General features: G+C 48.5%; 1 protein-coding gene across 4 annotated transcripts in view; it reads right to left on the reverse strand.

Annotated features, from left to right (window-relative positions):
* TIAM1 (TIAM Rac1 associated GEF 1) overlaps positions 1 to 14,554 on the reverse strand; it is a 147,015-nt gene extending 132,461 nt beyond the window's left edge. For 2 of the 4 annotated variants that reach the window (XM_035315597.1, XM_035315594.1), the window contains exon 1: positions 14,411 to 14,554. The gene's annotated coding sequence lies outside the window, so the exon portion shown is untranslated. Of the gene's footprint in view, positions 1 to 8,782; positions 8,948 to 14,410 lie in introns of those variants that run through there. The other 2 variants (XM_035315598.1, XM_035315593.1) reach the window with 2 other exon arrangements.
* Positions 14,555 to 21,307: the final 6,753 nt, after the last annotated feature.

The following is a 21,307-nucleotide window of genomic DNA, read 5'->3' on the forward strand; positions in this document are numbered from 1 at the left end:
TCACCTGCTAGGAAAACCCTCCCTTTTCTGCTGTGGTATCCCTCCTGTGCTACTGCGCAAGAGCTGTCTCTTACCTCATCCCATTTTTTCCTCATATTACACCTCCAACACATTCTTGACAACTCATAGTTTAGTCACTACTAGCAAGTCTAAACCCTGGCTACGCAGCATTTGCCGGCGAGACGGCTCTATCTCCGTGAGAATATCAGCCCCGCTTTCTCAACACGCAGCCCTCAGCACTTCTGATGCTGCAGCTCAGGGGCAGCCCACGGAGCGGGCAGCCCTCTCTAGAAATCTGCCCTTTTCCACTATCTATTATTGTAGCAGTTACACCAGCAGATGCTTTGGACTTGCCTTGAAGCAGCTGTACTTGAGGAGCACTACCACAGAATCGCAGCGTGGCTGAGGCTGGCAGGGACCTCTGGAGGTCAAGTGGTCCAACCCCTGCCCAAGCAGGGACACCTATAGCAGGCTGCCCAGGACCACGTCCAGCTGGGTTTTGAAGATCCCCAAGGAGGGGGACTCCACCACCTCTCTGAGCAACCTCAGCCAGGGCTTGGTCACCTGCACAGTGAACAAGTCCTTCCTGATGCACACGCACAGAGAAGGAAGGATGGACTGAGACAAGTGGGCTTTCAAAGTGTTTTATTCTGCACTGAATACTGACCATGACACTAAACCCAGCAGAACTGCAGCCACATGCTGGTCACGTTGGTGCCCGAAAACACACCCAATGATGCCAGGCTCCTCTTCAGACACATGGCATGGAGCATTGGCGCTGACACCAGCAAGGCAGCAGGAACACAGGGCCCAGCAAAGGAAAACGTGGGATAACAGTGTCCCCCTCCAAGTAGCAGCCCAGGCTTGGAGCACACACAGAGACACACACACACGACTTTCCAGCAAGCAATTTTATTTTTTTCTGAAAAGCAAGTCCAAACAGGGAGCGTGCTGCAATGAGCCCGAGCCACGATCCCCCAGCACCACCAACGCTGCTCAGAACGGTTTCTTCTCATGTTTTTGTTTTTCTCCATAAGCCTCTAAAGCAGATTGCAGGTTTGCCTTCAGCACCCGTGGGGAACATCTCACCTCGCCCTGTGAACACAGCATCCCACCCCGCAGCGAGGCATTCCAACTAACCAAGCCCTGTTTGGCTACCAGCACGGCCCGACCAGAAATAATAAAAGAAAGGGTCGCAGGGTGCCTACAGATAACCCCAGCCCACACTGCTGAGCCACATTTTCCACCCACCCTTGGGTCAGCTTCTCTTGCTGTTCCACTGCCCCCTTCACCCCACTGCAGCCCGGGGGCCCTTCCTCGCCCCCCAACCCTGCTGTTTCTGACATCCCTTCATCACCCTCATCCTCTCCCTCTACCCCTGACCTGGCTCATGTCCTCCAGCCCACAGGCACCTCCTGTCTTCTCCTCCTCTCCTGACACACCAACCAGTACTCTCCAGCTCCATCCTCACCGGTTATCCTCAGCTAGCAAATGCACTGTGGGGTTTAAACACTATGAAGTTTAGGAACACGAAAGCCTCAGGACAAGAAAAACACACTAATAATTAGTAGGACCTTGGAGGGGAGAGGTGAGTAACAGGCGTTGCGTGTATGCCTGCTGTTTTTCCTTAAAACACAGCGTACACCTGAATTCAGAGGACATGATTTTTTTTCTGAGGAGGAGCCAGGCACGGCCTCTCCCAAAGGCACCGGCTTTGCCTCCCCCAGCACCTGAGGGGATTTGCCATCACTTGAACTGAAGCCAGGCCCCTGGAGGAAGCACAACACGGCGTGGCGTGCAACGGTGACTGCTGCCGTGCAGACCAGACGAGACCAGGGGCTTCGCCTCCAGTTCCTGCTCCACAAGCACTTCTCCAGTGCTAGAGCAGCCCTGGCAGAAATGCCTCCTGGCTACACAAGCACGCCTACGCTTGTAGCAACACGAGCTTGCTTTCACAGCTACCTTTTGCAGATCTCCTCGCAAACGAGCTTGCAGATTCCCAAGGACTCCTGGACAAGGAGCTGCCGGTGCAGGTGATCGCTGCTGTTCTTCTGCCCTCGAGCTTCTGCGGGTCTGCATGTCAAATGCATCAAAGACAGAAGCCTCTTCTCTGCTTGCATTTCTAGTTTCCCCTTCAAATCATCCTCTGGTGTTACCAGTTCTCTTTCATTACTGCTCTTTTGTCTCCTGGTCCTGTCCATGGCTTATTATGTTGCCAAAATTGTTTTCCATGTGCCCATCCAGACTTCTCTTCCCTCAAACTCACTCTGTCCATCACTTTCCCAAGGACACTTCCTTCCCATTCACATTATCACTTCTTGTGATACGGCAGCGAGATCCCAGTTCACACAGGACTGAGTACATCACTGCTAGACCAACGTGACAAATAAATCCTTTCACAACGTGTGCAACCACATGAAACAAGGCAGCAACATGCACGATGCTCCTGCACCAGATCACTGTTTACACACATACAAAATGTATATATAAATGCTTTCTGAGAGGAAGGTGGGATCAGAGAGCTCTTCTAACCCACTCTACTCTATGATCCTGCAATCTTTCTGGAAGAAAAATAATACAAGGCTGAAACTGGAAATGGCCTTGTTCATTTGACAGCAAACAGCAGAGGCCTTCTTCTTCCTGGCTCCGCTGGAGCTCCACGGCGTGACTTTTGCTGTGACATCTCCCTTCTCAAAGAAATCAGAATGTACTCCCATTAAAACAGATATGACTTCAAAGGTCTTCCTTTGCAACACACCAGGTGACCTACCAATGAAAAGTGTGACGTAAATAAGCAGGTAATTATGACTGCTTAAGACCAAGGAACATCGCTATAGCATCACTGACTATTATTGCCACGTCACCTGAAAAACCTTTAAGTATAAACCAGCAGTGAAACTCCCCGTGATTCAGAAAATATTTCTTACTTTTCCCTTTCTTCAGTCCGTTTTGGTGAGGTGAGGAGGGTTGAGGTATGCAAATATGCTGCCGAAACTGGATCCAGGAGCCCTTCTTCACACCACCGGAGACATTGTTAAGGACAAGGAGCTCTGAAGTTTCCTGCAGAAATCAAAATTTCCTGTGGCAGAGAACTGCGGGCGCTGTCCTATTTCAGGCTCTCCGCCGGCGTTTTCCAAAGGGGCAATTTCACCTCTAGAAAGCGGGGAGTTATTCAGTTAGCACCAGGACGAGCGCAGTGATGTTTAGTATGATAATGCAACTGTCAGTGGGATTTTGAAATGTCACTCCCACACCTAGCAGATGCAGTTTGCTCATTCCTCGTTTTAGAAAAATGTACTCAAGTTCCTTTTGTAATTGATGCAAAATGTTTCACAGGGCTGGGGCTTTATTTTGAAGGGAAAAAAAAAACACACTACTCTCATTCCCTTTCAATTGAAAGACATTTTAATTAATTCTCTTGAACATATTTAAACTGTTCTATTCCCTTTAAAGATGCTTTTACAGGGACAAGCTATCTCCTTAAGTAAACCCCATATGGCACAGAGTTGAAGTAAAAATCCCGAAAACCAAGACAAAAAGAGAGTTGATTCAGGAACATGGATCCTCCACCTGTCATTCTTGGCCCTGGCTTTGCCAAAGCTTAACATCTGTGAATAACTCCAGGAGGATGACCAAGATAAATGTTTGTACAATGTGAGCTTGAAAATATAAATTGTTTTCAAACAATCACAACTGGAATGACAGTATGAAAAACGAGCAAGAGGAGATACCAAAAATCTGTTGGAGAAAGATGCTATGGGGCCCAGTTAGGTTTGGTACCTTACCTTACAAATGAGCAGACGTTAAGTAACCAAAACTAGTCTCTTAGTTGAGCTTGTTGTTTTTGTTGTTGTTGTTGTTTTGTTTGTTTTAAAGTAACATTTTTCAACCCACAGAAAAATGGTGCTCAAAAAACCCCACCAACCCACTTGCACTTTTCATACCCTCCTGACCCCTTAAAATTTCTTCCTCCCTTTAGGCCAAACGCATGTGGCGGAAGAGAAAAGGCCCTGGAAAACAGCCCCAAGAATTACTACACCTTGAATCCACGATATATGCAAACAGGATAAAGGAAGAAAATTCATTTCTGACTTAAAAATTCACTTAGGAATAAGCCTCTGATGCTCATCTTGTGGCAACTACATCTACTCTCCTGCAAGTCCTGACACTGAACTCCATGGAAATTGGACGAGGCTGATAGGAAAACTGCCGTGACATTTTCTAAGGGCCCAGATCTATATACCCATATGGCTATCTTTAACTTCATCAACTAAACATATTGGATTTTTTTCTCAAGGTTAGAACACTGTTTGCCCTCTTTTCCATCATGCAAAGTTTAACACTGAACTCAATTGGTTTTGGTATTTGTACTATACCTAAGGCAATGACCACCTTCTGATCAGCATTAAATTCAGCTCATTCTTAAAATTCATTGCTGTTCTGTTTTCACAGGAGGTTGGCTAAATTTTCTTCTTTGAAAAGAAATGCAAACACTGCCCATACATTTAAATACGCACACGCTTTATGTGTGTGCATGTATGTATAAATCTGAGCCCATGAAACAGTTGCTAACATTTGGTTGGAGGAAGCAAGAGAAATAAACCCTTTATCGAATTCTGGGTAGTTGTTGTCTTCCATTACACAGTTGGCAGGCTTCCATTACAAAATTTATGCCCTAAAATTAGCTCTCACAATTGCAATCAATTGTAACAATCAAGCATGAGTAATTCAAAAAAGAGAAGGTAAGCACCGAAAACAATGTTACAGCACTGCAGCGATCTTCGATTTATTTATAATTACGTCCAGCCTTTTCATCCATCGTTTGTAAGGCTGCAAGCACACAGACTGTACGCAGAATCATTTATTATCAAGAAGCTTCCTTCTGCGATGTCCCAGAACACTTCCTTGCCATTGTGTTCTTGGCGTGCTCTCCCGTCTCGGAAAAGGTCTCGGAAAAGGAGCTGCAAAGGGACCCTAGAAACTCTCCAGTGAAGATGCCCATCTCTGCCTCCCCAGGCCCCAGCTTTACCCAGCACCTCTCGGACGGCTTCACATTGAGTGCACGTGGGTCGTGGGTTCACCTTCTTCTCCTTGCCCCCGTTCCTGCAGACTAATGGCTCGGGTGCCGCTGCTCTCCCTGCCTGCTTCGCCACCTTCCTCACCCAGGACCCATCCCAGAGGACGGGGATGGCGCAGCTCCACGGGACAGCCTGGCCATGGCTCTGTAAACTCCCCAGGGCCAAATGCTGGCCCCAGCACCACCTGTGGAGCAGCAGGGAGCGCCGGGACCTTTCCAGGAGAGGAGGTGAGGGATGGGACCCTGGAGCAGCACCAGGGCTGCCGATGGCATTAACAAGGTGCAAGCAGGGACGTGCACATCCGGTTTGAAAACACGAGCACCTTCCACGGATCCCTTGCTACAGCGTGGGGGTTAGCAGTTAAAAGCCATCTCACCCACCAACAGCACAGCACTAGGAACCCTCCTCAAAACGATCTGCATCGCTGTGAATGACTCTGAGACAACCACTCAGAGACGTGGTTGATAGGCAGATTTTTGATCATCCTCTCTGGCGCAGATGGTATATATTGCGTGTGGTACGGTGCCAGAGCACAAATCAAAGTTACAGGCAGCTTTGTATGGATTTTTTCCCCCTGAAACAACAACTCATGAAACTAGTAATAAATGTTATATTGTTTGGAACGAAAAGCAGATAATGTATATAAACTTCTGGAAACTAAACACATATGGCAAGAATATGCTGGGGAATATAGAATACTCTAGAGAATGCAGATAATGAAAGGCCCTCTCTCTGCAATTCAGAGAAAATATTATATCTGAATGTCCCTTGTCTCCTGCATCCACACGAGCAAATCAATGTCTGGCAACCCCCTTGAATCTCAGCAGTTCTCTGTTTTCTATACTAACAATCTACGTAACTTCTGGCCCCTGAGAACCTACATCTTGCATGTCATCACATATTTATACTGAATTACCTACCACTGTTTTCATTCACTTCTGAATTTTATTTTATGTTTTTTTAAAGAGGTCACAGCTGAATTATGAAGGAATAAACGTAGACAAACAAGTGTATGGTATTTAAGGAACACTTCAGTTTTGCAAAGACAGGAGTCAGAAAAGCTTGCGTGGTACAGCTTGATCAAATCAGAAGCCAAGTCCTCAAGTACTACACGTCTGTCTCCCTACCTCAGTTCCTAGCAGCAAACACTGCTCTGACCCAGACCTATTGCATTTAGGAGAAAAATGAGCGTAGACTCAATATTCTTTGTATCATCTAGAAGCTATTTACAGTAGTCAACATAAATCAAATGAAACCTTTCTGGACACAATACAGAGCCCACCACCAACAGTTTAAGAATTTTCCACTGACTTAATCGGGCTTTGGCCCAAGCCTTTAATGTAGCTCCTCACTGATCTCCCTTCACACCACGGAATTCACATTCACAATCCATATCAGATAAAGCCAAGGAGGCCTCTCAGCAAAGTGCCCAGAGAACAAGCTGCCTCCTTGGCAAAGTCTACCATTGAGTAAAGGTATCAGTACTGTCAAAAATGGATTTAGTACAATACCAGCTCACATGACACTAACCAGAAGCTGGTATCCAGCACATCTTGCCTATATTTCATTTTTTCATTGAACACACCTGTTCATCTCGTTCCAGATGAGGGCTAAGCTGTTAGAACAGCCCCATTACTTTGTGAACCATTTCCCTCAGCACAGAAGCAGGCCCAAGCAGGAGAAACCCTCCCCTCCAAAACACGGCTGCTCCCCAGAGACAGTGACAGGGGCAATTTGCAGAGTAAATGCATTCTGTGACTGCAGAGAGAGCCTCATGCCCAGCATTTGGGCACAGTACGTTTTGTGATTCATCCTGGCTTGTATCAGACATAGTGTGGCCAGCAGGACCACACAAGTGAAAGTCCTGCTGTACTCTGCTCTGGTGAGGCCGCACCTCAAGCTCTGTGCTCAGCTTTGGGCCCCTCACTACAAGAAGGCCATCGAGGCCCTGAACATGCCCAGAGAAGGGCAACGAAGCTGGTGAAGGGCCTGGAGCACAAGTCCTGTGAGGAGCGGCTGAGGGAACTGGGGTTGTTTAGGGTGGAGAAGAGGAGGCTCAGGGGAGGCCTTATTGCTCTCTACAACCACCTGAAAGGAGGCTATAGCGAGGCGGGGATCGGTCTCTTCTCCCAAGCACCAAGTGGTAAGACAAGAAGAAATGCCCTTAAGTTGTGCCAGGAGAAGTTTAGGTTGGTGATTTGGAAAATCTTCTACACTGAAAGGGTTGTGAGGCGTTGGAACAAGCTGCCCGAGGAAGTGGTTGAGTCACCATCTCTGGAGGTCTTCAAAAAAACATGCAGATATAGAGCTTAGTGACATGGTTTAGTGGCGGACTTGGCAGTTCTAGGTTAAAGGTTGGACTAGGTGATCTTAGAGGTCTTTTCCAACATAAATGATTCTAGGATTGCTTTTTCCGCCCTCTGAAGTGAGCATTGCAATGGGTTCTCCTGTAAAACCCACATTAATTGCTTTTTTGGCTAACAGATTGAGGTGCACCTGCAGGTTTGAATCACTGTACCCTTCCACATCTGCAGGAAAACTATCCGTCAGCAGAAGAAGGTGACTGTCAAAACTGATACCAGAAAACGAGAGTTAACAAACATTTTTTAACATGGGAATTCTTTCAGGTCAGGGATGCAAGTTTCTTTTCAAAGGAGAATAGAAATCCCAAAAGCCCCATCAACCCAATGGCCATCCACCTGAGAGGACCAGGTCCACCAGGTGGGAAGGCAGAGCAGGAGCCTGAAGCAGGGCTCCCAGCGATGCCCCTACCACATCCGAGGCAATGCTCATCCCTTCATTCTCTCTCTGACGCAGATCCAGTTTTAAATCCAAGCACGGTGAGAACGTTTTTGGTATAATCAAGTTTTACAAGAGAGAATTTACGTTTTCAATATAACTGCAATTAAAAGTTATGCAAAAAACACAGGGCTGTTGCCAAGTCATTTAGAATTCCTCGATTTGATTTTGCATTAAGATTAAAAGGAAAAACAGCTGAAGGAGTGGGACTTAAAAAATACATGAAGTGTAACGGATAGTAAGGAGATGGCTAGAGGAAAGAAAATGGAGAACTGAAGCCGATAAGCAGAGAAGGGGAATACAACAAGGTATCAGACTGCAGAATGCCCTCCAAAAGCAAATGACGAACTAATCACAGCAGTCGGCATCGCCACAACAGAAGGCAGCAACCGAACACATCTCTATAAACCCTCATCCTCCTGCAGTGCCAGGGAGATGCAGCGATATCCCAAATACTGGATCTGGACCATTTGTAAATTGGAGAACCGGGAAAAGAACATGGTCACGCTCCAAAAGTACCTTAGATATTTCCTGGACTAGCAAAACAACAAACGAACAGAAATAGCAGCAGAAACTTATACACCCACATACGGAGAAAGGAATGACCTCCTTAACTGGCTGTCCCACTCCTCCGCGTACCTGGGACTAGAGGTCCACAAGCAGACCCTTAAGCAGATGACTTGAAACATGGCATGGCCTACCTGGGCACTAGACCTCTTTCAAGAGCAGGTGCTCAACGAGCAGATGCCTATTCAGATAACGAGCTGTAAATAAAATCATACACATGGATACACAGAAGAAATATTTTGGCTTCAAAGGCATTTTTCTTCAGCATGTAAACATTGCAGGAATTTTTCTCGTGTCTCAAATAGCATTACTCTGCACACAAAGTCAAGTCTACTCACGGTATGGTTTATTTTGTTCCAACCGTTGGAAACAAAGCGACAGCCTTTAACCATGCGGAGAGACCGCAGCATAACGTCCTGAGGTTCAGAGATGCTCTGCAACGATGGGCAAGTTATTTTTGGAAATCTATCTGGTTGCTAGGGCAAATTCTTGTAATGATGCGCACCATCCGCCAAGCAGAATCTGGTTTGCAATTCAGGAGGGGAGGAAAAATTAAGATGAGGAATGACTAACTGGGGGTAACGTGAGAAGCCAAGTGAAATGCCGCACTACACAAAAACACGGCTAGGGCTTCCATCAAGGCTCAGCTGAGCTCCTACATGAAACACGCCTGGTTCTTTTGAGCCAACAGAGCCCAGATCACAGGCTTGAAAGAAATCTCAGAAGGTTGTACAAGGCATCCCGCTGCCCCAAGGCAGGATTAACTACACCTAAGCAGTACCTTATGCAGGCCGTACCACTGCTGAACAATAAACAGTTGTTCGTACAACTATCTCCCATCCGTTTTATTTGTCTTTTACACAGGGGAGTAAATGAGGCAGACAGAAATGAAGCAATTTGCCCTCAATTGCACACTAAATCTCCTGCAAAATCTGGAAATAATTCCAGATGTTTAGAAGACCACAAATAACCCATTGATCAGTTTTCTAGGAGCCGTATCATGGTCATCTTCTCATTTTCAAAATTACCAGAGCCTCAGTTCACATCGACCTGTTACACATCTGGATAGTCTTACCCATGTAAAGCCCACAACAGTTTTTCTATCCAAATTCTAAGCTTTTAGCTCTAGAAGTAATCTTTTGAAGGTTAACAGATGGCAAAGATGGTAAAGCAAGGACAAAGGGAGGAGGGGGTCATAAAATATTTTCCATTTTCTTCACTAACAATGAAGAATGGAAACTTGCATGCTAACGTTGAAGCACACCAGCTTTGGATGACATAAACAGGAAAAGGTTGTATAATTTACATTTCAGTGCCATATCTGCTCGTCGGCTTTGCGCTGAACTCAACTGAGATTATAGGAAAGCATGCATATCAAATTTAGGAAACTGCCATACTCTTCTTGATAGAAAAGTGCTTTGCGTGTCAGAAGAAAGCTACTGTAATTAAAATAATATCTCCCTTACAGCTGAGAAGAGAGAATATTTAATTAGGCTTTAAACTGTTGAGAAGAGGCTTATATAATAATCTGACTTAGGCCATACAGTCAAACGAAATGTGCCTACCAAGATTTATTCAGAAGTTAAGTGCACTTCACTGGTAACAAATATCTCCCCGTAAAACCTGGCATTAGAATTAAATTAGCACGTTCTCCTCCTCCATTTTGATTTCTGAAATAAAAAGGTTCCAACTGATGAGAGAGGTAAGCGTCGCAGAGACCGCGAGCTAAATGACACCCGTTAAGGCACCAGCCTTCAACATCTGTACTCTGTGCTCTGCTTCTGGGGGTGATGCTTGGAGCAGAATGACCAGAGCCAAAGCCTTGGTCATTCAGCATGCGCCACCGACATTCGGCAGAGCAGAAACCCACGCTGCAGTCCTGTGACACACTTCACGAGCCTCTGGTCAGCATGGGTCACAACCCTCTTAGCTGGGGTAACCACCGGCCTGGCAACGTCCAAGACATCGGTTCGTCTTTCTGTGCATCCTCCACTCCCTGCGTCCAAGAAAGCAGCTTTCAGATAAAGGTAGGGCTGACTTGTTCACCTGCGGGCTGCAGAGCCCTCACATAGACGGATGTGCATCACGGAGGGGTGATGCAAGGGTTGTCCGGGCCTATATGGTGGCACGGCCCCAGCTCAAGCCTTCCAAGCGGGGCTCCAAGGAATGGGTCGGGACAGCACACCAAGCCAGACAGCAAGTGCTCCCCATTTTGACTGAACTTGCAGAGCTTCGATGCTGCCCAGGGCTGTAACAGCACTCTGCCTTTTGTTCCTTTGCTCGGGAAATGGCAAATTAACTCTCACTGGATGGAGAGCCATGGTAAGAAAAGATAAGGAACCAGCCCAACTATTCTGGGCTCAAACAGCAGCTGCCTTCAAATCCTTATCAACCACAGCAACACACGAGATTTTGTGCTCTTCCAGCCACCTCCCAATGACCCTTTCAAATGGGACTGCTTTATAGGTGGGATTTTCCTCCGTAGTCACATACAGCCGCTAACTCTACACATCCCCAGCACATTCTGCAGTGCAAACTCCAGCGGGGTTACCTGCAGTACGTGGAGGCAAAGCACAGAAGCGAGGCGCTCCTGAGTTTCCGCAGTGCTCCAGAAATGCTACTCAAACCCTGTAAGGTCCACACCGTGCATGTGGGCACACACGTGCAGCAAGGTAAGAAACAGCCTTGTTCAATTTATGTGATGTTAGAGAGGAGAGTGCTTCTGAGTAACTCTGTTTTGAAAAATGGAGCATGAATGCCACTGATACCTAAAGATCATAAAGAAAAAAACATATGCACAAACGCTGCTAAGAAACCAAGCACCTTCTCAGAAGAGGATTTGCCACTGAAGGGAGTACGGGTTGATAAATGTTTGGAGGGAATCCGCCTGCAGCTTTAACAGACTGTGTAAATGGTTAAAATTCTCCTCGAGCAGGGGCCTGTGTGGCTACACAAAGCCAGCAGCTGCACAAATGTAAGCCTGGGGAAGGCTGGAAGGTACCGGGAGGTCTGAAGTGTTTTCGGGGAGATGCACACACAGGCTTACCCAGCCTCGTGACAGGCACTGTAATTGTAAAGGGAGCTTTAATCTACCTTAGATCTACATAAACAAAGATCACAGGAACCATCACATACACCAGCCTGGGAACGAGGAATACAGGGATCATCTTTCACTTTGTAGCTTTCTGCTGGAGAGGAGGGAGGAGGACAGAGGGAAACGAAATAACCACGCACGCTACGGTGGCTCGACGTGAACAGGCCTGTTCCTGCTGTTCCCGTGGGTCATCGGGATAATTAAATCCTCTCTAATAGCCACCGATCCGCGTCAGAGAGCGCGTACGAGCGCCAGCCAACTTCTCCAGGTTGCACAAAAGTGCTGCTACACCTTGCAAAACAGCACCCGCACGCTGCTCGGCGCTTTGGGGATGGATCCTGGCACCGCTGCTTGAGGAGCTCCGCCGCAGCCCGGCACAGACCCACCACGTCCCCGGGGACACCGCGGTCCGACCACGGCTCGGGCTGCTCCCGTGTTTTTGGAGGAGTTTACGGAGAGGTCAGGCTGAGTCACCGCACTGCTGCTTCCAGCCCGCCTCCCCCGCTGCAGAGTTTCTAAATTAATCTGGGTCTTTAGGCTTGTCGGCTTTTATTGCCGTTTCTTCAAGAAAAGCACAGCTTTTACGCCACAAACTAGAGGGCTGAAATCCCCAGATGAGCGCAGTAAGTGCCGCTTGCAATTCGCCCCTGCCCTTATTCATCCGAGTGCACTCCCTTCAGTGACTCTTTAAATCTAGGGTAGGAAACACGCTTAGCTTCTCCTTTATCTTCCCTCCCCGAAACATTTTAATCAACCACCCCAGCCGGCTACATCCAGCAGACACAGGGCGGATGGGAACAGCTCCTCTCTGTGCAGACCACGCTGGACAAATCACATCGGGGGGACGCAGCCTGGACCAACACCCGGTACCTGAACCCCCTCCTTGGGTACACAGCGATGCCAGAGGGCTAGAAATCTCACATCTCTGCAACAAAACGTTGTCAAAGGGACAATCATTCACCTTTTTTTTTTTTTTTAATATAAATTATTGACAAGGAGATCTGTGTGCGTATTGCCCACAGCCTAAATAATCCTACACCTACCGAAATCAAACAGGACTTCACCGAGCAGCTGTCACGAGCTGCGGGGACCGCGCCAAAGCCTAGAAACTCGCCCTGGCTGTCCCGTGACAACGTCACACCTTTTCTCTTCTAGTTTTAGCTCAAGTATGGGAGGGAAAAGTAAATCTAGTAAAAATACGTTTAGCTACTAACTGGAAACTCTCTGTTAAACTAATCACAGCACTCCGCTTGGGCAGGGGTGTGCTTCAGCTCCCCCTGACGCGGTAGCCAACCAACGCCACCGGCTCCTGGCAGGATCAGCTGCTCGGCTGCAACAGCACGTACCTGTTAGCACCGGCAATTTACAACTGGAAAATATTAGGGAGGGCTGATTAATTGCTACAATATGAAGTTTCCATGCCTTCATTCCGCATTAACGGCTTCGCGGTTAACAAAGACCCTAGGGAAAAGCAGAAAAGAAAGAGGGGAAAAAAGAAGAAAGCCCCCCTCGACACATCTGGGGCCAGGAGCATCCTCCCAGGACAGGAAGGCACACGGCAGCCTTCTTGGCAGGGCTTTGGCTTCCATCAGAAACAAGCAGGGCCTCCACGCTTCCAGGCCAGGAGCCAACACAGCGATGCCCCCAAGAGCCCCCAGACAGCCCCGGTACTACCCCGGCACCCCAACAGCCACCACTGGGCCAAGAGAGCAGCATGGGTAGATGGAGCCAATGCTGCCCGTCCTCCTCCCCCTGCCTCCCCTCCTGCTCCTCTCTCTGCAGAGAGCAGCGGTGGGGGCCAAGGCATTGCCCCCAAGGCTGCAAACCTCTCGCTTGCACCCCCTCCCTGGGCCAGGCAACCACCAAGAGCAGCCACCAGGAGCACAGGCACAGTGAGGCTCCTGCTTGCCCCAGGGGAGGCTGGTGACAGCCACGAGGAAAGCCCCAAAATACTTTGTCCAAGCACAATGCTTGAGCCTCTGGTCCAGCCCGCAGTGATAGGGACGAGCTGCATGGAGAGGAGAAAGCAAAGCAAAGGTGACAGTCTGGTTGTCACCTCCCCTGCACCCCTGCCTCACCCCTCCATATGACTCGAAGGAACAGAAGAACCAAAAACTCACGTCCCTCCCTCTGGGGGAGAGTAGAAACCTCAGAGTTGGGCCTGCCGTGCCACTCGAGCTCGTGGTGCTGCCGTGCCGGGTGATTCCACACGCCATATGCACAGCAATCGGTACGGGCTCGCTGCTGCACGGGGCTGGGGGAGCAGCCGCGACCGCTGCCTGCTGATCAGAGCTGTGAAGGGAGCGGAGAAAAAGCAAAGCAGGGCCCTTAAGTCGGTCACCTGTGACATGCAGCCTTTCCAAGGCAGCACGACGCCCCCGGGTATGCTCCCGGTTCAACGCAAAGGGCACAGGAAGGCAGGGACACAGGGCACACGCACCACCACTGGTGGTGGTAAGGGTCTCGGAGGTGCACGTGCTGGGGATGAGAGAGGAGCATCCTCTCGCCCAGGGGGTGAGCCCCCCTCCCCGCAGGGAGCTCCACCGGCAGGAATGCAGCACTGCTGGGCTTCAAGCTTCAGAGCCTTGAGGCTTTATCACACCTGGGGTTTTCCAAGTCTGGGGTTTTTAGACAGCTGCTGGGGCTATGGGACAGGTTTTAAGCAAGTGAGACTCAGATGTGAATATTTAAGGAGGCATAGAAACAGCAAGGAAAAAAAAACAGTACACACTTAAACTGGCGAAATCTAAGAGCTGGTACAGCACAGAAGTTGCTCTCCCAGAATTAGTTTTTTTTTTTTTTCATTGAAAATACATCAGTAACTTTAAAAAAAACTTTTCAAAACAAGGTCTGACACAGCATTTGTACTCACCTTGGCAAGTTCTCTGATTTCCCACAGCTCTAACAACTTCTAGGTGAACACAGCAGCTCCGGAGAGTTCGACAGTACTACTTGCACAGAGGCACCTTGACAGCAGGGGCTCCGAGTTTCCCTCCATGTAGTCCCACTAACACCTTGGGTTCTTCTCGCTGCCTTCTCCTTATCAGAGGGACCCGGAGAGGAGGTGCGCGGTAGCTCTGGGACAAGCACGAGGAGGCTCCCTGGGGACTCAGGCTCCAGCAGCAGGACGTGGACGGCCGATGCTACGGGCCGCGAGATGCCAGCGCGCTCCCCTGTAGGACAAGCAAACGGAGCTGACGCGTGCAGCCGCCAGCTCCGATGTGGCACGCGGCTTGTGTTTTATGTAACCGTTTATGACTGTTACTCAATTATGAAGGAGAGCTTACCATGGAAACTGCAGAGAGGTGTTTTGTTTAAGACACAGAGCACACTTTTGAAGGGCTGTTCATCTCCCGTGTGCAAACACCTGAACTGCACTCAAGGCTTCGCGTTCGGATGCGTTCTCCAGAGCACGGCCAGCACCGGTTGGAGACCGGTCTCCGCACGGCACGCTTCCACACAAAGCATTTCCCCCTCCCCTCCCCGAGCTCAAAAGCCAGGTGAAGCCGAAGCACGGATCAGCTCCTTCAGGCGGCCATTAGACGGTTCTGTGGGAAATGCCATCTTCTGCTGAGGTCCGCGGGCGCACGGAAGCTCAGCAGGCTGCCAGCCCCCGCCAGCTCCCCAGACTGCAAAGCCTCGGGGACCGCTCCCAGTTCGGTACGGCCCGCAGTCAGCAAGTGACTTGGTAATCCAATTAGGCGGCAGCACAGGCCGCCTGAAGAACTAAACCAAAAGGAAATGAGGGAGAATAAAAAAAAAACAGGAAAAAGAAATGATGTACAGAGCAGAGCGTATCCTCATTACTCTCCTAATCCACAGCTGTGAGCAGGGTGTGGGGAGGACGAGGCAGCGCCTTGGAGCCAGCCCTGCCACAGAGAGCGGGGAAATGAGCGCGACACAAGTTTTAAGAACGCGTTTTAAGCAACCTCCTAGCTGAGTTTCGGCCTCGGCTGGGCCGTAAGGTAATTACAAACGAAAACACGGAACAAGAGATCTCAGGCACCGATGGATTTGTTTGTGGGTGTGAAGGAGCGTGAAAGCTACCACATCAGTTTCCATGCTGGAGGCCCAAGCTATGGCATTATCCGGGTTTCTGGAAAAAAATAAAGGCAGAATGAAAGAGAAAAGCTTTATATGTGCCATTGTTCTGGAAAATTAGCATTTTTAATAGGACAATAAACATAAGGCTGGCTTTAGATTATGACAACTATCATCATAAAAAGCACGTTCAGCTTTTTATGGATTTTCCATTATCATAACAAAAGAGTGCTGAGCATCTTGGCTGAACTGCTGGAGTTGAAAATATTTAACATCTGATTTCTTAAGAGAGTTTTCTTAAAAGAGAGTTTCACGAACAAGGAATGATGAGGATGCACTTCTACCACCGATCCCTCTTCTGAAAAACTTTCAGAGCATTTGAAGTTTGGAGAGAGAGAGAGAGAGAGACAGTTATTTTATCAGACCTGTGATCCAAGATCAAATCCTGATAGCAAGACGGGCTGCCCAACGCAGGCACCCAGCGCCTGAAGCCCAGGCCGGAGAGCGACCGATTTTGCAGGGAACAAAATATTTTTCCAATCCCCTCCACGGGCAATTAGCAACGCAAGCCTGAAACGTCAAAAGCTGACTCTTAATTACTGAAGTCAGCACTTAATGACTCCAATTATATTTCTACTGATTTCTGAAAATTAGATTCTCCTCTACACTTGCTCTATTTAAATTCGTTTCTTACCTCATTTGTAGTAATTATACTTCGAAAAACCAAATTAAAATACAGTCTATTCCTAAAATCCTTCTTAAAAATAGTGGGGATTTAAGAACGAGACAATTCTTAAGCCTACCACCATCCACATTTTCATCTCCCTCCCTTCCGAGCACAGAAATCCAGAATTACAAAGATGAGAGAGAGATGCAAAGGACAGTATTTGCCATATGCCGCAGAAAGGAAACAACATTTTAGTTCCATGGTAGCAACTCACATTCTTATCCCCCCAAATCACAGAAATTAGCTTCTCCTCTTGCCCTAAAAATCATCAAAAGCTCTTCTTGGGCTCACCGCCACCAGCTCCACAGAGGAGTCCAGCATCCCAGGACTTCTGCTGACCATCTGTCAGGGTCCTCTACGTCACACCCACCACCCCTGTGTGCTGAGAGCACTGTACCTGTACCTGCCATCAAAATACACGTGTCTGCCATTAAGGACAAGAGGGCAGGCAGCATGTTTGCAAGAAGCTAAGCAACCAAGGGAAAGAAGACATAAAAATACAGTATTTGACGGAAATCTCTGCATGCATTCACTTCAGATGGCACAGAGTGCATAGATTTCTCCAAAGAAGATGCCCTTCTATATGTTTTTCTCCAGAAAAAGGAAGCAAAAAGTGCTGATGGGCCCCAGCTCTCTTGCCAACCTCAACCTAAAACACCCAGATAGCCAGGGGAGCTGTTGGGTATCCACGGGAACGGTGCCAAAGCCGAGATGCCCATGCTGACATGGCCGGCAGCATCACAGCCCAAGCAATACAGTCGCAGGAGTCTCAGCATTAGCGTTACTGCAAGAGGCAAGAAAGAGGACGCATTTACAAGGCCACGTTTTCACTTCAGTACAGGGAGATAATACAGCTACTTCTTGCAGCAACAGTTTTTCATTACGTTTCTCTGCTGTATTTTTATTCTCCTCGTTCGCAGATGCCCGTTACTCAGCAGCGGTTGTTAGATTTCATGTTCACATATGGTTTAAAGAGGTGGCTGTTTAATGTTCCCTGCATGTAAATAACTACACGCTGGTTCGGCCCCTGCTGTGCAGGCGCAGGAACGATGAGAACATAAATCTTTAATGCAGGAATGCGTCGAGTCGGCTTTCATCTGCAAGCCTACCAGAACTTCCCCTGCCTTACGTTCCCCATCCTCCCTTTTGCCCACGAGCAGCCTGCTGCTTTTAGCGAGCACGTCCAAGCAGAACCAGCCCCCGAAGCGGGGCACGGTGACCACCACCACTGAGGAGAGAGCTGGGGTTAGGAGGAGGAATCCTTGCCCAGATCCATTCCCAGCAGCTGCTTTCTGCCGACCTCCGGTTATCCTGCAGCTCCAGCAAGAGATGGCAGACACCGTTTCCTACCCTCACACACGGAGGACTGCCGTGCGGCTTTGCTCTGCATATTAACGATCCTTAACGCCGCCTAAAAGCGTCTGCAAAAATCTCAAGTATGGATTTCACCACTTTGCCCTGTGCTTGGCAGAGAGAAGCCATAAAGAGCCGATGATGGTGAAGTGTGTTTAACGATTAAAAGGGACAGGAAAGCATTCATTAAGGCATCCACTTACTCTTGTGGAAAGGGCCATTAAGGTGGTTTTTCTCCTTGACCAGTGATGGCAGGTGAGCTAGCTGATGAGTGATGTTAGTCTGAAAAGGGGCTTTTAAGAATAAATATATAGATATTTAAGTTGGCAGTAAATAAGCCTGTTCAGAGAAAGCAGGAAAAAGGGTCAAGGGAATGAAGGAAAAGGCCTGCCACTTGCCCATGACTTCTTCAGCTTCAGGCAGTGATGGAAGATTAATCCTCAGGAATAGAAATCACCCTCGGTGAAGGTTCCCAGGATTCAGCCCTTCCCAGGGCCAGCTGAAGAAGCACTATCAGTTGATCTTTATTCCTCAAGCCTGGCATGACAACTGGGGTGGGACAAGGCGGAAAAGAAGGGTTAATTAAACAGAAAGAAAAAGCAAATAGGCAAGAACCCTTAGAAATTGATTAGACAATGAAAGTAAATGACTTGGCGAAACAAGGTTGATTTCATTGCCAGAGTTATAAAAACATCTGAGAGATGGAGTGCTGCTTCAGTGACTGCTATTCTCACTACACGTACCTGCAGAACTGATAAGCACTGGGACATTTATTGGGGTAAATGAAACCACAGCCGAGCTATCTCCTTTCTTACCCTGTTAAAGAAGAAAAAGCTGCTGAGGATTCCTTCCTCCATAAAGCAAAGCACCACCAGGGACTTTGGAAAAGGCTCATGTTGCCAAAATAAGGCTCAGAAAAATATATTCATCAAGCTCGTGTGCCATTTGTTGCTTCCTTGTCTGGAGGAGGGGTACATCAGCATTCAGGGGGTTACCAGAAGCAGAAAGCCACCTTCCCTCCTTGCATTTCTGCTCCACAGCTGGGCTCCACGTTTTCCACTCTCATACAGATCCCTTTCCATTCATGTGGGTATCTGTACGGCCAGGGGAAGGCCCCGAGCCTTGGGAAGAACTACACGTTCTTCCCAATCCAAATCATGCCTACGTTCCTCAGCCGATGGTCATTTATTCCTTCTTTGTAATACACCGGTAAAAAAGAGAGACTTCAGTCCCATTTCATACAACTGAAGTCTTGAGTCATCCTGTTGCTGAGGGCAGAAGGACAGCTAGTATAAATTTGCTTACCACTGCCATCAATGCCAGTATCGTAACGCTGAAATATTCCAGTCGTCAGAGCAGCAGCGTTGCAGGCTGCCCTGCATTTTTAACCTTGATTGTACATAATTGTTAATCACTGACCCATTCTCCGGCGGTCCCAGGCTGGAGTGAGTTGCTAAGCAACCCATTTTTGCTCCAGATACTTTTTAAAGCTAGTTTAGAAATGGCCAAAAGTCAACAAAGTGAGTATTGAGGCTACCGCAGGCAGAGCCGAGACGGAGGTGTGCGCGTAGGAAGCGAGCAAGGCTCAGCCACAGCTCTCCCTAACACCTTGCCCAAAAACATGGCTTGGCTACGAACCGACAGACTTTCAGGGAGCCCCTGTAGGGCTGCAGCCCCTGCATGGCAGAATTCAGCTCCTCCCACTCGCACCCGGCGCAAGCATCGCCACTTTACCTGGCTACCAGCCACCATAACACAGCTCAAACCCAGCCTGGAAACAAGCAAGCAAGCAGAGGTTAGAAATAATCAAACATCTGGTTTCCCGCGTGCTTGGGGCTGCAGCCCCCATCCTTCTCACCTCCCTGGTCGGTGCACGCAGGAGCCCCGCGTCCCCTCGCTGTCCCCATTAGGGATGGACACGTGAGCCCGGCCAGCATGCACTTGCTGCCTGGCACTGAAACGGGGCCAGATGAACTATTTTGGCTGCTCCCTGTAACGGGCTTTCATGTCCAAGGGGCCGCCACTCTTCCCAGAGCTTGCAGGGACCTCACAGCCCTGGGACTGTGTCCCTCTGGCAAGCGAGCCTGGCTGGGAAAGGGGCGGTGCGAAGAGGATGGCGAATGTTGCACCCTGCCCAGCTCTTGCACAAAACTCAGGTCTACTTTTCTCCCTTTTTCAAAAAAAAAAAAAAAAAGAAAAAGAAAAAGAAAAAACACCTCAAAAAAGAGCAACATTTACTGTGCTCTGTCATCTCAGAGAATTATGCCCTCCTCGTCTTGGTATTTTTACCGTCTCATTAACAACCGCTGCGGTATATTATTATTACAGAAACTTGGGGTTTGTCCTGTAGCAATCAGTCATAAAAACACTACAGATTTAAATAGAAGCAAGACTGAACAGCCACATTAATTGTCAAGGAACTGGAAAAGTTACCGGATTAGGGATGAACACGCAAACAGGAAAGCGCCAAAGTTCTGCTTTTTCTGCCCTCTCCCCCCCGCCCCCTTTTTAACATACAACCTACCGGTGTAAATTGGACCTTTATGATTAGGCTCGTAAGGCACCCGATCAATTCCGTAAGAGAGGCTGTGGCTCTGTGCCAGAGTGGATGCTTGAGTGGCTGAACATGTCTTGTTTTCATAACTATATCCTTTCCATACATTCATGCAGATATGCCTTATGTAAAAAAATTAAAATCCAAGAAAACTTTACGACCAGCCTAACCCAGCAAGTACTGGTGTAAACGCACCCAAAAGCGGCAGAGGCTCCAGCTTGTGCCTCCCTTTTACACCTTAGCAAATTTTTGCTGTCACCAAAAGCAGGCAGGGCCATGCTGCCCGTGTTTTAGGGGTAAAAGAGATGGTTCAAAGAGCGACGTGAGCTGTGTTTCGTAGAGGAGGGCCAGGGCAAGTCCCGTGACCCTCCTGAGCACCACAAAGCATCGGCTGCCATGCTCACCTCCGCAAAGACTCAGTGCTTGGTTCACTCGGGCTCTGCCGTATAACCTCGTGGAAGAACTGCTGTAGCAGGATTGCTAGCTGGGGAAAGAAATGATCAAGCGTGTAGAAATCATACAGAACCGGGGCCCCAAGAGCAATTTGAACACTTGTGTTTAGTCTGTTTTTGATGGTTTGTTATAAAGGACTTAAAAGCTGAGCCCAGCTTGCCTTTGCTGCTCCTCTCGGCCCGAGCGAGCTGTTTATCGCGCCGGGTGATACTAACCCAAGTTACAGGGCTTACAGCTTTGTCACTGCCTCGTCAGTCACTCCAAGCAACACGATACCATCACCTCCAGCTGACCCCTGAAGCTAAGTATTGTTTCATGAAAAAATACCGAAGCTAGGTTATGGCAATCTGCCCTCCAGACAGCCAGACCTTGCGCAACGCCGCGCTAGCGCCGCTCCGCATCCAGGGGCACAGCGTGGCCCGGCGGGATGGCTAGCTGGGGATAAATACCCACGGGGCACGGGGAGGTGACAAGCCAGAAACACAAATCTAGTGACTCCAAGAAAGTGGCTGGGATTAAAAAAAATAACATTCCCACCAGCCCTGCAGAGTGAGCTAGAGACGACTGACTAGGAGAAGGTGCCAAATAAAACTGCTAGGAGCTGGATGGCTCTCTGCTCGCTTTTGCAAGCATAGCTTCTT

This window comes from Oxyura jamaicensis, chromosome 1 (genome assembly GCF_011077185.1).
Source record: "Oxyura jamaicensis isolate SHBP4307 breed ruddy duck chromosome 1, BPBGC_Ojam_1.0, whole genome shotgun sequence".
NCBI classification, from domain to species: Eukaryota; Metazoa; Chordata; class Aves; order Anseriformes; family Anatidae; genus Oxyura; species Oxyura jamaicensis.